The sequence below is a fragment of the Sminthopsis crassicaudata genome, chromosome 4, assembly GCF_048593235.1.
Source record: "Sminthopsis crassicaudata isolate SCR6 chromosome 4, ASM4859323v1, whole genome shotgun sequence".
Classification (NCBI taxonomy): Eukaryota; Metazoa; Chordata; class Mammalia; order Dasyuromorphia; family Dasyuridae; genus Sminthopsis; species Sminthopsis crassicaudata.
In genome coordinates, this window is record NC_133620.1 from 113,473,815 (window position 1) to 113,491,097 (window position 17,283).

General features: G+C 35.2%; 1 protein-coding gene across 13 annotated transcripts in view; it reads right to left on the reverse strand.

Moving 5' to 3' along the window:
• The window catches only part of ESRRG (estrogen related receptor gamma), a 657,723-nt gene that overhangs the window by 592,155 nt on the left and 48,285 nt on the right, over positions 1 to 17,283 (reverse strand). Inside the window, exon 1 of one of the 13 annotated variants that reach the window (XM_074309165.1) lies at positions 9,042 to 10,370. The exons of 10 other annotated variants lie outside the window; for them this stretch is intronic. The gene's annotated coding sequence lies outside the window, so the exon portion shown is untranslated. Of the gene's footprint in view, positions 1 to 9,041; positions 10,371 to 17,283 lie in introns of those variants that run through there. 2 more of the 13 variants (XM_074309169.1, XM_074309178.1) reach the window with 2 other exon arrangements.

Below are 17,283 nucleotides of genomic sequence, written 5' to 3' on the forward strand. Positions count from 1 at the left end.
CTCCCATCCACCCCACCCCACCCCCAAATGGCTTAGTGATGGACTGTGTGTCTGTTGTCCAAGGACCCGCCTAACTAAGCGTGGAGAAGCTCATCACAGGATACCCATGGGAAAATGAATTTTTCAGCTCCAGCAACTCTTGAAGACTGCCTACTAAGACCATCCATCTACTCAAGAGTGATGATCTGAGTCACTGGAGGGAACATCAACTCTTGCATTAATTATTGTATTTATTCAGGATAGGTCTGTTTTCTCTGTTCTTTTCTTTAAATAAAAAGAAAATTTTGTTTCTCTACCTCTCCCTTTTTTCCATTTCCTTTTTCATCTCTTACCCTTCCTTTTCATCTCTTTATTTCAAGACTTCAAAATATAGAACTGAATTATATACATTTTTGCATTATTAATTGCATTTATTTAAAACTATTCTACATTCCCTATAAAAGAAAATGAATATAAAATTTTGCTTCTCTCTTTGTTTCTTTTCTCCTCAAATCCAAAATACCTAAATTAAATTGTTCTCTATCCTTCTTCCCTTCCCCATACTGATCCAATGTTTTAAATTCGCTGAACATTTTTGTTTATCTGTTTTACACAAGAGGACCCCACCTCCCCCCCAAAAAAAGTTTAATAATCCTATCTAACCTATATTATCACTTATTATATATCCTAAATCCCTCCTACTGCAAATGAAGATTTTCTCTTTTTTAATCCTAAAACAAGCAGGATGCTTAGAAGAAAAACTATGGGACTAATGCCCAGGAGATCCAAGTTCTAGTATCAACTCTGACAAATCAGCAATATCATCTTGGATAAGTCACCAAAAGCTCCCTGAATTTTAGTTTTTTCGTTATCAGATTATATGATCATGAAAATTCAATCTAAATCAAGGAATTATCATAAAGTGACTTTTAGGCAAAAAACACTGTGCTAAATGCTGGGACTATGGAGATAGGTATACAGATCCTGCCCTCAAGGAATTTACAATCTAATTAAGCAGGAAAGAACTACATGTACCTCAATAATGATGGCCCAAGGGACCCGACAATCAATATAAAAGAATTACAAGTAATTTAAGAAAGGAGAGATCAGCTTAACCTGGGGTGGAGGTCTGGAGAAGGCTTTATTGGGGGAGGGAGGTGACAGCTAAAGAGATAATGTATTCCACATTGTGGGATTATGGCAACAAAAGGACAGAATTAAAAGAGCACAAAATAAAAGTAGAGTGGGTAGGGTAATCCACTTAGGCTGAGATGCAAAGTATGAGATAAACCTGGAAAGATTGGGAACCAAAGTGCAGAAGGATTTTAATGCTGAGCCCAGAAATACACATGTTATTTATAAGGCAATGGGAAAAGGTTTTTGGGTTGTAGGATGATGCAATTAGGAAGACTATTTCTTACAAAGTGTGAGTAAAGGATGGTCTGTTTTGAGAAAAGAATGAATAAGGAAGAATAATTAAGAGGCAATCACAATTACCAGTTAGGTGAGAATCAATCAATCAACAAGCATTTATTAAGATATGACTATATGCTAGACACTGTGCTAGGTACTGAGGATGCAAATGAAAAGGATGAAAACTGATAAGGATCTGTACTTGTATATGGTTTCAGTATTAAGGAAAAGAGGGAAAAGGGGTATATAAGAGATTGTCAAAGTAGGATCAATACATTCTTTCCAGTTCGAATATTCTATGATTTTCCTAGAAGCATTGATCAGATATTCCATGTCACTCATACATTATCACATCATATTACTGACTTTGTCAGTAGTCTTAAAGAGAAAGTCAAGATGTGATATAAAGCTTATTGCCTTAATTTACATGATGTCCCAAATGCATTTTTAAAATATTTAAAAGTTTAAAACTGCACAAAAGCTTTTGGAACACCCTGAATATGCTTTTAAGTGGCTCCTTCAGATGGGATGAGAAATTTAAAACTGACAATCTAATTCAAGAAGAAAATGAACAAGAGAGGGTTAAGGGATTTGTCAACTGTTATACAGGTGGATGGCTACAGCTAGATTCAAAACCAAGTTTCACTTCCTTAAATCCAACATATTTCCCACTGTACCATGCTACACTGATGTAAGTCACCCATTTTGCAGCTGTCTCTGACTTCACAGTACTATGTAAAGGATACACAGAATGTAGTTTCTAGAGATCACTCTTGGTATCTTCTCTCTATTCTTCTCAAAAAGGAAACATTGGGGTGTGATTGAGATGTGAATGTACTGCCTCCTACATTCAACAACCAAAAAATCAATTGCTGACAAAATTAGTTAAGCAAACGCCCTTAACTGCTCTGATACCGCTCCTAGAAGAATTAGTTGGGTTTGGATATTTATGTTCACAATATCCATCACACTGTCTTTTACATAATAAATGCTTAATAAACATGTGTTGAACTGACTCAGGGGATGGGGTAGAAAAAACATCAAATCATCTGCACCCTATGTTCCACTTTGGTATTTCATGGATTTCACTATTAAAAGTGTCGACTTAGACACTTGATCTTTCTTTGATAAAAGGCTTTATCCTCCCCTACATTCTTCATGTGAACAATCAATAGCATGTTCATTTAATTCTTGAAGATTTATAAAATGATGCACACATATAAAGTACTTTTACTTATGAAATATATGTATATAAAGTATATACACTTATATATACATATGTACATGTATATATGCACACAGACATACATGTCTCTGTGTAAGTGTACACACATGTATTTGCAGACATGTACACATCTGTGTGTAGAGCTTTATGTATGTGTGATTTTCATAGCAGTCCTGTGATATGATGTGCTGTAGTTCTTATTATCTTTACTTTACAAAGGAGGAAACTAAGTCTGATAGTTTAAGTGATTTGTCTATGTCCATGAAGAAAATAAGCATCTAAAGTAGAATGTGAACCCAAGTTTTCCTGTCCTAGGTCCAATACTCTCTCCACTAGGCCTCAGAAATATTTATTCTGTAGTTATAATTTATTAGCTGTCCCAAGAATTTCCAAAACATTTTACTTGTCCCTCAAAATGACCAAAAACAGGGGAAACAAAAAGTGATTCTTTTCCTTTCCTTGAAATTTCAGGTAATGATAATAATCTAGTAATATTTTTGTATAGCACTTCATATTTTATGAAATGTTCCACATAGGTTATTTCACTTGATTTTATAACAGTTCAGTAAAGATATTATCTCTGTTTCATAGAGGAGGAAAATGAATTTGTGTTAGTAAGGGGAAATTATTTGTCCATAATCTCTAGATTTGAATGTCAATTTAAACAATACTAAGTGCGACTATAGAATAGTCATTTAACCTATCTTGACTTAGTTTCTTCATCTATATAGGAATAAAAATGGGAAGACATAGAACACTACCTATTTCACAAGGATATTGTGAATAAACCCTTTGTAAAATTTAAAGCTCTATCCAAATGAATTATCTTATCATTACTATTATTATTAGAAAATGTCAGAACTAAGTCTGTTACCCAGGATAATGCATTTTTCTATTCCACATCCTTCAACATGCCAACAATCTAAGTTCAAAAACATCTAAGTTCTTTTCCCCCACTCCTTACTCTGTACTACTTTATGACTTTTTGGGTCTCCTCACATATAACATGTAAATCTGAAAAAATAATTTAGAAATGTAAAAGTTTGTCCAGTCCTTGAATTTCAAGAAAGCCCATGGATTCATCCTTCGAACCTCTAACATGAAACCTCATATCTTTTTTTGGGGGGTGTGATCATATCTATGGCATTTTCATAATTTTAATTCTTGTATGTCTTTTAAAATCATGTGTTTGAGAATAGAGAGTATTCATAAGTTTTGGGATCTCATTTAGGAGGTCCCAACAACACTCAGGAACATCTTTCTGCCTTCACCTGTACTACCTGAATTAAACTTAAAATTTACATGAAGCCTACAAGTCACCACAAAGAAGTCAGCTCCTTCTGATTCCAGGACCAGAGCATTATCCAGTACACAATCTAGTTGCTCCTGCAGTTTGCTCTTAAGCGGAGAGAGGATGTTAGCACAGAATCTAAATTGGAAAGAAATTCATGGGCCACCTAGTCCAACCCTGACCTATCCAAAAATCTTCACTCAACATCCCTACAAATTGCCTTTGTCCAGATCTGTATTGAAGATCAATGAGAGGGAGTTAACTGCTGTCTCAAATAGCCTCTCTCACTTTTTAGATAATTCTAATTTCAATATTAGCAAGGTTTTACTTTAAAAATATCCTAAACCTGATTTTAAGTTAGAGGTATTAGTGGGTGAGACCACAGTGGAAAAAGAATTGAAGTCATAAAGATCTGGGTTCAAATCTGTTTTTAGACTATACTCCTAGCAGTCCTCAGGTTCCCCCTTATCTCATCTGTAAAATGGGGATAATAATAAAACTTACCTTTCCCAGGAGACCAAAGGAGAAAATATTTGTCAAGTGTTATATAAATATTCATTATTAATTTATGCTTTATAAAATTCATTAATTGCATTTATTAACAATAAAGAACCTGCAAAAGCAAGTTTGCATATTAAAACAACTTTCCCCCCACACCTCTTATGTTCCATTTTCTGTGGACATAGTGTTACATGATATAATTTACAGTGTAATAGGAACAAATATAATATCCATCTATAGGACCTGATTCTACTTTACTTTGCAGTAGAGGAATCTCAGGTCAAAAAACATTTTTATTCCTAATCTTCTCACTGAGAAAACTAAGGCAAGAAAAAAATCAAACCAATTTGTTATAACTTGTTAAAGTCTTTGAATTGTAAGTTTTTATGTTCAATTTCTTTTATTAAGCCTGCCTCTCTGCTGAATTTTTGGATCCTCGACTAAGAAGCAGCAGAGAGGTAAGGTAGTAGAGTGGTAAGGACATTGGTTTTGAAGTCAATAGACATGGTCTTAAACAATACTATCAATAATTTCTAGGAAGTGTGACTTTGATATAATTATACTAAGTCATAACTAGTTTAATGACTAGTGACCAAGTGACATTAATATAACTAATTAACAATAATAATTAGAAAGTATGAATTTTGGGGAACCCTATTAGCACAGTGGGTAGTGCACTGATTTGGGGTCAGAACTAAAATCCAATCCAACTTCAGATATTTAACTTTTGTCTCCTTCAGTTTCCTCAATGAGAATAATATTACCTACCTCTCAGGACTGTTGAAAGATCAAATGAGACATTTTTTTAAAATGTACAGCACAGTGCCTGGGACATAGTAGGCACCATATAGATGTTTGTTATTTTCCCTTCCCTTTACCCAATCTGTTTTTAAAAAAAATCTCTGAGACTCAGTTTCCCCATCTGTAAAATGAACACAATTATACCAGTATTACCTATCTTATATGAAAACACTTTGTAAACCTTACATCATTCCATAAATATGAACTTTTATTGTTATTAGTATCTTAATGACTATTTGATAGACTACCAAAGCCATTTGGTAAAGTAATACCAATTAATCAACAAGTGTTTATTAAGCACTGATTAAGCCAGACACTGACTGTGTTTGGCTAAGGATGCAAGTGCAAAGAATAAAACAACTTCTACCCCCAAGGAGCTTACAATCTAATACATAAATTCCTTTGAATGTGGGAGCTAGCTGGATTTGTCATGCAGTGTCTGTGTAAGCAGGAAGCCCTCTCTTCTGCTATTTACTTGCTTGTCACATTTATGTTCATTCTTCGAAGTCAGGCTAGCTGTCCCCAGTGTTTATGGAGGGGGCTGGTGCTATTACATGTTTGCCGAGCTTCAAAATTATAACTCAATGTTTTATGCCTGTCATTTGCTGATCAGTCCTAACAGGGTGAAGATAATAATAGAAAACAAAAAGGCTGACTGAAAATCTATTACACAGTATGCATTGCTATATATGGGTATATATAGACCCATAAATATTTATATGTTATGTAGCAAAGTAACATATAAATATATCATTATTCTTTGTTGTCTAAGATGATGCTACCTACCATCTATGCTATCTATTCAGGGGATGGTTGGGCTTGAAAAAACAAATTCAGGGTCAGTATCCATCGTTGGTTCATGAGATCTGTTTTCCATATTGCATATATCCACAAAAATGGGTTCTTTCTTTTGTGAAATACTTGTGATGTCTATTGTTTGTGATTCAGATTTCCAGATACCCTAAAGCCTGTGGCCTGAAAATCTCTCCCTCAATTCTAATTCTTGACTGCTCTATATGCCAGGTTGATATTTCTACCATAGAGCATATACAAAGTGATAAATTATGTTTCTGTTTACTCTTCTATTGCCAAATGAAATGTTAGAATTCAAACACACACTTTTTAATATACTCATATATCATAAGGATGCAGTCATCAGATAAATAAACAAACCATTAGGCTGAGAACTGAGCTGTTATTATAAACACAAACCACTAATTCCATCTTGGTTAAAAGCTATTAGGGAGTTCACAAATTTGTTATATGCTCCCTGGCATATATGTATACATTATTCTTCATTATCTTCTTCTTTTGATAATACTAACTACTATTGCTTTTGGGATCCTTGGAATTTGGAAGTCTAATATTGGACATATTTTTCCCGTACAAATGTAAATCACAGGCAGCAAGTCTTTTTAAGTTATGAAAGAGTTGTAATCTGTATAGGTGGAAGAAATTTACATACAAGGAGTTCTCACACTGATAAAAATTAAAGGCCCAATGATGAAAAACAAGTTTTTTAAGTAAATGTAAGAATGAATAACCAGGAATTCAGATACCACTAACTGCCTGGGTGCAATGAGTTGTTGTAAACAATACAAATGAGCCAGGAGAACAGAAGCAACCAGACATGAAAAAATTTTAATAGAAATTACAGCAAAAGGTCATGTGCTACTGCATCAGCTTATATTGAGCATTAAAGAAAAAGTCTTTGTATTTTGTTGTTGTTTGTTTTTGTTATCTGGGTGCATTGGAAGTCCGGGTTCAAGCCTTGCCTCTGATATATAACTAATACTACCTTTGTTACATTTGAGGTGATTTAGGTATTTGGACCTATGATTTCATCACAGACTAGATGCCCCTTTTATGCAGATCACTAATTCCTTTGTTGGAGAAATGCTAAAATTTTCAAATATCTCACCAGCCCTGGTTAACACGGAGGGGCTCATCATTACCACAGAGCTGCTTGTCAGGTGCTGAAATATTCTGATCACGGTCACTTCCAGAGATTGTCCATACCAAGGTGTGCAAATGAAGCCATCGAGTCTAAAAAAGAGGACTTCCTCAAGGTCACCTTGCTAGAAAGTGGCAAAAACCAGGAGCAGATCCTAGATCTTCTGTTTCAAGTCCAAGGTTCTTAATACTACCTCACTTTAGAGAAAAGCCCAAGTTTTGTGTTAAAAATCAGCTTCATATAAGTCAGCAAAGAATTGGCTGGACGAGAACCTTGAGGTGAGACAGCAGCGATCATGTGATCTGCATGTGCCTATTACCATATTGCAGAGGTTGACACTGGGGGATAACAATTCTCAAGAAAACACAGACTGAAAATTCAACCCAGTGTTTTAAAGAGGTTCAGGTCAAGGAAAAAATCACTCTGAAAACCTAAGGGGGCAGAGATGACCTTTCTTATGAAAACACTAAAACATAGCTTTTACAATTAACCTTGGCTTCCCTTGAAGGTAACCATCCCAGAGATAGAAAGATTTTCTTTTCTTTCTAGTAATTTACGTACTTCATGGAAATCCACAAGTTACCAGAATTTCCTCAAAATTACTTTTGCCCACCCTCTTCCAAGGATGTTCCGTGTATGGAGCTGCCAAGTTTGTGGAGCTACCCACTTCAGATAGAACTGGATGGTTTAAAAACAACAACAACAAACAACAATAACAAAAATAAGAAGACTTTCCCTTTAATACTCAACATAAGCTGATACAGGATCACATGACCTTTTACCGTAATTTCTATTAAAATCATTTCATGTCTGGTTGCTTCTGCTCTCCTGGCTCATTTGTATTGTTTACAACAACTCATTGCACTCGGCAGTTAGCGGTGGCTGAATCCATGGTTACTCGTTTTTACATTCACTAGTTAAATGGAATGCAGCTCTTGTGTGGGTTTCAGGGAGCAAGCTCTTAAGAAACCACAATCCAGCTATCAATCAGGCTAACCCAGGAGAAATTAATATTATAAACATAAGTATTGTTACATATTAAACATCGATTGTAAGAGAACTCAAGGCTTTTATTATCTGGAGTTGCAAAAGTGGACAGGTAGAGAGATTTGACTTAGAACCTGGGACACTTAGGGGCTGTGGTCTACACTGAACAATCATGCATGTTGTACATTCGTAAGCTTTCAAGGATAAATAAAACTATCCTTTTCTAAGTACCCCCCCCACCTTTAAAAAAAAAAAAAATCTTGAGTACTTATTTTACCCGGATGTGCCTAGAATATAAATAGTGCTTAAATACAGGTTTAACCAGACTGCAATCCCAGCAAAGTAACTTAAACAGACAAATACAAGATAGTAAAACACCAAAGAGACAGCACTGGGTAGAATTCAATTAAGACAAAACAATACTGGAATGCTCTTTACTGGTGAATTAAGGTTGCAAAATTAATATATTTTATTGGTAGGAAAAATTATACAAATTCATCCTCCAGCCTATTTATTTATTTCTTGGATGTTACCAAAAAAAATTCCCCAAAGCTAACTTATTTCTAGACTGGACATGACCAACAATTATAATTCTTAATACATTTTTTAAAGTTCTTTCTCTAGTTTAAGGATGGCAAAGATGGTCCTATCAGTCACATTAAAAGACAAACGAGAAGAGCAAATAGTTAAATCAAACATATTACAACCCCATCTACTGCAAAGTCACTGTATCAGAAGCTAGAATTGATTTGTTTCCTCAGAACGAATTGAAAATGAAGGTAACATAACGTTGGAAAAATCCCTCCTGCACTGCTAATCGGATATTGTATCATGGTTGATTGCAGCTTTGCCCTGTACTATTTATTGTTGCCTAAATCATGCATACTTACAGGTTCTGGGTTCTTCCAAGAGTTTGGTGCAGTTTCAAGGACAAATATCTTAAGGAAGCCTCTCTACTGTGCAGCAGAGATCCTAGCTCTCTGATCTGATTACAAGAGCACGGTGCTAAGTCTGACAATAGAAAAAAAGGAAACTTCCTGGGGGAGGAAGAGATCTTGGAAAGTCTCGGGGTTAAAAAGGCTGCTTTAAATGTGCCGGTTGGTTTGTTCCCTAGTTGTGTATACACAGTAGCAGCTGATCTGAGTGTTTGCAGCCCTGCAGAAAGGAACCTTTACTGAAAACCAATGGCATCACATTTCAGTGGGGCTGGTGCCAAGCTCTGGAGAGCAAAGCAACCTTTGACAACTTCACACAATTCAAACCAACGGGACTTACACTGGGTCAGGCAGGAGTTTGGAAAGTATCTAAGATGCGGGGTTGAGTGAGTGGAACTCAAGATGTGCTTTATTTCAGCAGCAGTCTTTATACCTGAAGAAATGTGTGGTACTTTGGAAGTGGAACCAGGTGGGTTACTGGGGACTCTGACAACAGCAATGAATTGAGTTTGTCCTAAATTCATTCTGTGTCAGTAGCATCTTGACGGACTGGCCACAAGTCAGAACAGTATTTTGTTAAGTCTAAATTCAATAAAATGCAGGGTTTTTTCATTTTGTTATATAAAACTCATATACTTCAGATCAGAGAATTTCAGAGCTTGGATGTGACCTCAGTGGCCATCTTTTCCATCTCACACTTGAACAAGAGTTCTTTCTACAATATACCTGAGCAAATGTCATTCAATCTTGCTTAAAGACCCCCCAAAATGGGAAAATACACTCCCTTCAACACCATTTTATTTTAAGACAGCTCTAATTCTCAGATAGCTTTTCCCCTCATGTCCTAATTCTTCCTTCTTGGGCCAAGCAAACCTCATCCCATCTCTCTCTACCAAGTGACAACCTTTCAAATATTTTAAAATATCTATTGTGTGTCCTCTAACTTTTCTTCAGGCTAACGTTCACAGATCCTTTAGCCAATTGTCATAGGCAAGCATTTCAAGGGCTTTCACTATTCTAGCTGCTTTCCCATGGACACTCTCAGTATCCCTTCCTTAAATATGGGACTCAGAATTAAATATAATGTTCTAGATATGGTCTGACAAGGTCAGTATACTTAATTCATGGTCATTCTTCATCTCTAAATATGGCCTAAGATGGCAATTAATTTTTCTGGTAGCCATATCATATTGTTTCCTCTTATTAAGATAGACTTTCAAAATTAGGAAATAACAACAATTGTAACTACTAGGAAATAGCAACAATTGTAACTACTTTGGTCCCGCATTCTACATCCATTCTCATTCTGCTCTCTCTCTCTCTCTCTCACTCTCTCTCTCTCTCTCTCTCTCTCTCTCTCTCTCTCTCTCTCTCTCTCTCTCATCTCTCTCCACCTCTTCCCACACATGTACACTTCTTGACTCTCTCAGCTGGACTCCAAATAAGTCCTTCCTTACTTCCTTAACAGATGTGAATTTGCTTTTGTAAGCCACTCCTAGTGTGGAAATTCCTTTCCACTAATGCAGATCTACAACTGATCTATAAATTCTCATCTTGAAAACCTTGGGGGAGGTGCTGAAATATTAAGCAATTTGTTTGAGGTCATTTATCTAGTACAGCAAATCATAGGCAGGACTTGAACCCAGAACTTGGTGACTTGGAAACTGACCCTCCAACTACTACATGCTTTGCTATTGCTTCTCATTTTTATTGTTATTATCTGTAATTCAGTTACTGCTACTCAAACTTTAATTCAGTTAATGCTTGAGTAATAAGACTATGGCAAGGCTACTCAGAATACCGACAGAGTAAGGGAAATGCCCTTCTACAAGCATTTTCTCCTTGATTACCTCCTGTGATATGAGATGGGATGAAAATCCTAAAGTTGTCAACTCTATAGGTCAGAATAAAAAAAACCCAAAAAACAAGAACCAAAGTGGATCTCAATGTCCACAATGGGCTTGCATCATTACTAGTTCATTACATTTGAATCACCAGCTCCTCTTTTCTTTTTTGTTTTGTTTCAGTCACCATGACAGGTAAGTATACCCTCTACGATAGAATTTGGCATTCTCCATTATAATTCATTTTCCTTCAAAGGGCAGAAAGGAAAATTGACAGTTCCACAAAAAAATGTGTTAAAGGGATCAAGCGGTACACTGAGGTTTTTATCCATAATATCTAATACTGCCAATTCTCAATTATTCATACCATACCATTGATGATTAGTATCTTAATCAAATCCTTTTTTTGAGGGATAAGACTGCTTTCTGAACTAAGTTGACTATTTCTTGTATGTTGACATTTTTTTCCTCAATAAGTCTAAAAGAACCAAAGATGGGACCTATACTTCTACACTCATGCTAATCACATGATCATATATTAGAATATAACCTCTTTAGTGGGAGGTCTTTTATTTTTGTAATTGTATAATCATGACTCAGCCTTCCACATGACAAAAGCTTAATATTAAAAACATTTGATGAATTGAATTGGCAGTGGAAGATATACTGGACTGAGGGAGTCAGGTGCTTAATAATAATAATAACTAGTATTTCTATAGCACTCTTAAGTTTTTCAAAGAGCTTTTATGTATGTATCTACACACACACACACACACACACACACACACACATATATATATATATATATGTTATGTCATTAGATCTTCACAACAACCCTTTGAAGTAGGTAGGTGCTATGATTCCCCTCATTTTAAAAAATGAAGGAACTTATGTAGAAAGGAACCAAGTCCATTGCTCTATTCACTGCATCAACTATCTACCTAGAATTAAGAAATAGTTCTACCAATTGTGTGACTTTGGGTATCTCTCCATTTTTTGGTTTCTTTATCTGTCAAAATGACATAGGGGAGAAAGATGATTAGAGGGGCTGCATTAAATTAGCTCTAACAGCTCTTCCCCTTCTAATTATTCTATATCTTTAGTAAGTGTTCAATGGATAGATGACAAATTAAAAAGAAATTTTTTAAAAATCAATTTTGCAAACTGTGAGCATCATGGAGGTATCAACTAGGGCTAAGAGTGGGTTTGGGTTTCAAATATCCATGTCTTTTCTATTACTCTCAAGTAGCTGAGCACTGACTAGAGGACCCTTATTAGCTTTCAACAATGACTTATAATAAATCACCTCAGAGATTGTTTATTTTATTTATTCAAAATCTACTCAGGCCACAAGGCACTTTGTGAGTCTTGGAATAAAATCAACTCAATGATGAATCTAAATTACAAAAAGAATTTTCAGAATACTACCTGATTCCCCTGGCATAAGCTAAGTTTAACATGCCCCACAAATTGAGGTTTAGCCAACAGCCAATCCTGGAGAGGCCAAAAAATAGATTTTTGGATCTGTATTCCTGTGGTTGGCTGTCTGAACAGTCCAAATTTATTGGATTACTGCCAATCATGTGTCGAACTTTGTCCTTTGAAGAGCAGGCCAGAATCTGACAATATAATTGGATCCATTTCAAAAATAAGAACTGGTTAGACAGATAGCAATCCATGAATCACATATAAAAATTAAAGTGGATAAAGCACCAGCCCTGAATTCAGGAGGATCCGAGTTCAAATCTGATCTTAGACACTTAAAACTTCCTAGCTGTATGACCCTGGGCAAGTCACTTAACCCCAGCCTCAGGAAAAAATAAAAAATAAAAAAAATAAAAATTAAAGTGGCCAATAATAGCATTTCATATAACATCCAAAATTGAAGAGTTCAGTTGATGTTCTATAATAATTGGTGACCTAATGTTATCCCTTAAAATTATAGCAACAATGACATTTGGATTGTTACTTCTCAGTGCCTAACTTAAAAAATACATCAGACTCAACTCAAATTAAAGATATCAATCAACCTTTGTTGATGCCATAAGACAAATTTTGGCTAATACCTAAAGCAGGGAAGTACAATTATTAAATTTAATAATATTCTGTATAAACTTTAGTTTCCAAAATTTTAACTCTTTAAAAAGTTGAAGCCACTAAAAGGTATTCTTTTTTTCCTTTTTTTTTCCTCCCTCCCTCTCTCTTTTAATACTTGCAGATTGAAAATAACCCTGTTTGGTTGATTTTGTGAAGAATGGTGCTCATAAAGTATCTGTAGCAATGGAAAAAAGAAAGAAGGAAGGAAATAATTTATTAAGTGCCTATTACATGCCAAGCATTGTACTAAGTACTTCACAAATATTATCCTTAAAACAATCTTTGGAGGTGGGTGTTGTTATTAGTCCCATTTCCATTTTATAGTTGAGGAAACTGAGGCAGGCAGAGTTAAAAAGTGACTTGCTCAGGGTTGGATTACTAGTAATTGTCTGAGGCTAGATTTGAAGGAAGCCCTTACTGACTCCAGGTCACACACTCTTATCTATGGGGCCACCTAGTAGCCTCTAGGAAAGCTAAAAGATTTTCATCACAGATTTAGAATTGGGATGGGAAGGGGCGAATTTTTATGAAATCTGCTCTGTCTCATTTTACAGATGAAGAAACTGAGAAAGTTGTACAAGTTCACAAAGCTAGGCAAAACTGGAATGAAGGATCTGAAGTTAGCTTTCACAATTTCAGATCTAGGGGTATTTTAGCTAAACCATGAATGAAATTAAGAATAATAAAAACCCCAACACCTCTGATATCTTAAAAATTACACAAGATCCCACTGAGAATTTTTACAGACACCTCCATGGATCTCTTTCTAACCAATGCGAATATTTTTCAAACACTAAAACCAGAGTTTCAGAAATGGGAAACCTGAGGCATCATAAAGGTTAAGAATGCTTGATTTGGAGTTAGAATATTTGGGTTTGAATTCACTGGTCATATGATCTCCTAAATTAGGGACCATTAAGAATTAGTTGCAAGTCCTTTACCTTACTCTCTCCATCTGCAAAATTAGGGGACTGAACTAAATGATTTCTCCCAAATCTAATATTTTGATTAAAAACATTGTATTCAATTTCATTTTGTCTTAATTACTAACACTGTGAATAGTGTTCAATTTTCCAATATTGTTCCCATACTACAAGCTGACTGAGTACAGAGTCTCTCTGTATGTTAGGAGAATCAGTCAGTCCATAAGCATTTATTAAGCTCCCACTAAGTGCCAGACATTGTGCCAAATGCTAGGATATAAAGAAAGGCAAAAGACATATGTAGTTCTTGCTGAGCATTCATGTTAATGGGGAAAACAACATGAAAACAACTACATACAAACAAATCACATAAAGGAATGGAAGTAGTCATCAGAGGCAAAACTTTAGCATTAAAGGGAATCAGGAAAGACTTCCTGTAAAAGATGAGATTTTAGTTGGGACTTGAAGAAAGCTAAGAAAGATAAAAAGAAGAACATCATAGATATGGGGGATAACCAGTGAAAACCTGGAATCAGGTGATGAAGTCTCTTGATGGAGAACAATAGATCAAAAAATCCAAGGCAGACACAGGGCTAAGATGGGGTGGGGTGGGGGAAGCAGGCTTTAAATATAGGAATTTCTGAAACTTACATGTATTTCCCCTTGAGGACTTAGGCTAGATTCACACTTTTGTGTGTCACTATCTTTAATGAGAGAAGTATAAATAGAGACAAAATTGTCTATATATTTGTCCATGTTTGACTTTTAATCACATACTCAATAAAACTGTCTAGGTATTATGTCTTTTTAAATATTTGGTCTAAAACTTGTTATTGAGTTGTTTTAAATATTTGGTCTAGAACTTCTCCAGCTCATTTTTACAGATGAGGAAACTGAGGCAAATAGGATTAAATGACTTACCCAGGGTCATACGGCTAGCCACATTTGAATTTAGGAAGATAAAGTACTCTATTCCCTATACCACTCATATCTATTATCAATTATTTATTAGCCTTATGTTAAATGCCAACTAGTTGTAATATGAACATTAGGTCAGACATTGTCAATGATAAGAATTTGAAGCCAAAACCATTACTTTTCTGTGGGACCATATCTATTGTCTCCTTAAATTGGTTACCTTCTACCATTTTTGCAACAGTAGGAAATTAAGCCATCCATTCTAAATAGAAAATCAATTCCTAATAACTAAGCTGGACTATTAAAACAAAATGTGAGATTTGGATATCTTCTCACATAAAATAACTTGAGAAATATATGTACAGCCTGTGTTTACACTATGTGCAATACTGTAGCTACAGACTCTAAGAAGAGCTATAGCTCACTACAATTTCCCTGATTTATGTTTGGAAACATACAGGGCATGAAATGATATCTGCAACCTTACATTTTCCTCAAGAACATTGGTGGAAAGGAGATATATTCCAAGCATCATATCAGATTCCTTGTTATGTCTCCTTTTTAAAATAAATGTATGAAAATCAATTATACATGCTCCACAAGCAACTGCCCCTAGATTCCCCCAACAGGAAAAGAAGAAATCCAGATAAAAAGTTGCCTTTTCTTTTCCCCATGTAGCTACATTATTAACAACAATAAAAATTGCCTCCTTAGACAAATATACTTCTAAAATACAACTTACACCAAAGTTTATCATTTAACACTTTCAGGAAACAAGCTTCATAATCTATAATTATGCTAATAAATATGGGCAAGCATGCATATAAATATTATAGTCCATAAAAACCAGCCTTGTAAAGCGAGGCCTGGTTTAAACGCTAAGTTCTACGGATATGTATTTAGATACTCTATCTCCTCTATTTTCAAAATAGACATCAAAATGATAATATTCAGGCTTTGCTATTCTAAGATTTATATTTCAGTTTTAGTCTCTAAAATATTTTTAAAAGCAATAGGTTTCATGTATACATATATGTGCCATAACTAAACTCCCCTGCAGTCCTCAAGTACAACTTATTAATTATTAATTAATAATTATTACAATTAGCTTATTAGTTCATTAACTAGTATCCTTTTCATACTTCTAGGGAGTGTGAAGGAGAAAGGAATTTAATATGTAAACAGATCTTTGGATGCCACAAATTATTATAAGGCATTTGAATTTCTTATGTCTCACGTTTCACAACAGGGATCCAAAACCAGTCAATCACTTGAAGATGTCTGTGATCAATATCTTGCTTAAATTCAGAAAGGATTGTGGTCCATTAGAACTGAAGTAAAACCAATTTGGAATCATGAATCTCTTAACTGTTCTTCCCTACTGTGGATCTTACAAATATACCTATCATCACAATCAAAATAAAAAGTTATATGTCTGTGTAGAGTGTGATGGTAGAAATAAGCTATGGAAGCAGCAACCATTTATTTTCATAGAGATAGAGAGTAGAACTGTGATGTCACTGGCATAGAGACCTCCAAAAGAAACTTTTTCTACCAATGTCAGCTTTCTTTGTCATTTATGATCTTGGAAGGTTAAAGTTTAAGTGACTTATCCAAGGTCACACAAGCAGGATAATCTTCCCAACTTCCAGAGGAGCTCTCTTTCCATTATCCCACATTGCCTTTAATTCATTTTTATAATTTGAGACAATTAAGAGCAAAAAAAAAAGTTATTTTTCTTGTGATATGGTTTTGTGACCATGTTTTATAAACCAAAAGTTAGTATTACAGTCTGACAAAAGATATTGGTGCAGAGAGTGTGCTGGATCTGAAGTCAGAGGATGTGGACTAGAAGTGTGAATTTGTCATTAACATCCATATGATCTTAGTCAAATCATTTAATCTCCCTGGGTCTCAGTTGCATTGTAGGTAAGATTAGGATGTTGAAAGAGACAGCTTCTGAGGTCCCTTCCTGATCTATGTCCATGATCCTAAGATCATGACTTTTTAAAATGGTACTGGGTATACTCAAAAGATAAATGTGACTGGTGTCTTCATGTGCGCTCAAAGAGAAAGTCATTTAATATTGGCCTAGCCCAGGTGGCCTCACTCCTAGGTTCCTTGCTTCCCCTTCCACAGTCCATTTCCTCTGTTTAGATGGCAAAGACAAACTCAAGAATAGAAAATAGTCTCATAATTTCACAACTTTCCTATGAGGGTGACAAAGGAATGCTGCTTTCTTTGATCAAGAGTATACAGTATATTATTTAGTCTCGACAAAGACATTTGAAATCAATATAAAATCACAATATCAGAAAACTTGGTAATCATAATTTCAAAACAGCAACCTCTCTTGTTCGTGGAGAAATCTTCGGTTAGTTTTTCTCATACCCATGGTTCAGTTGAAAGATTCAC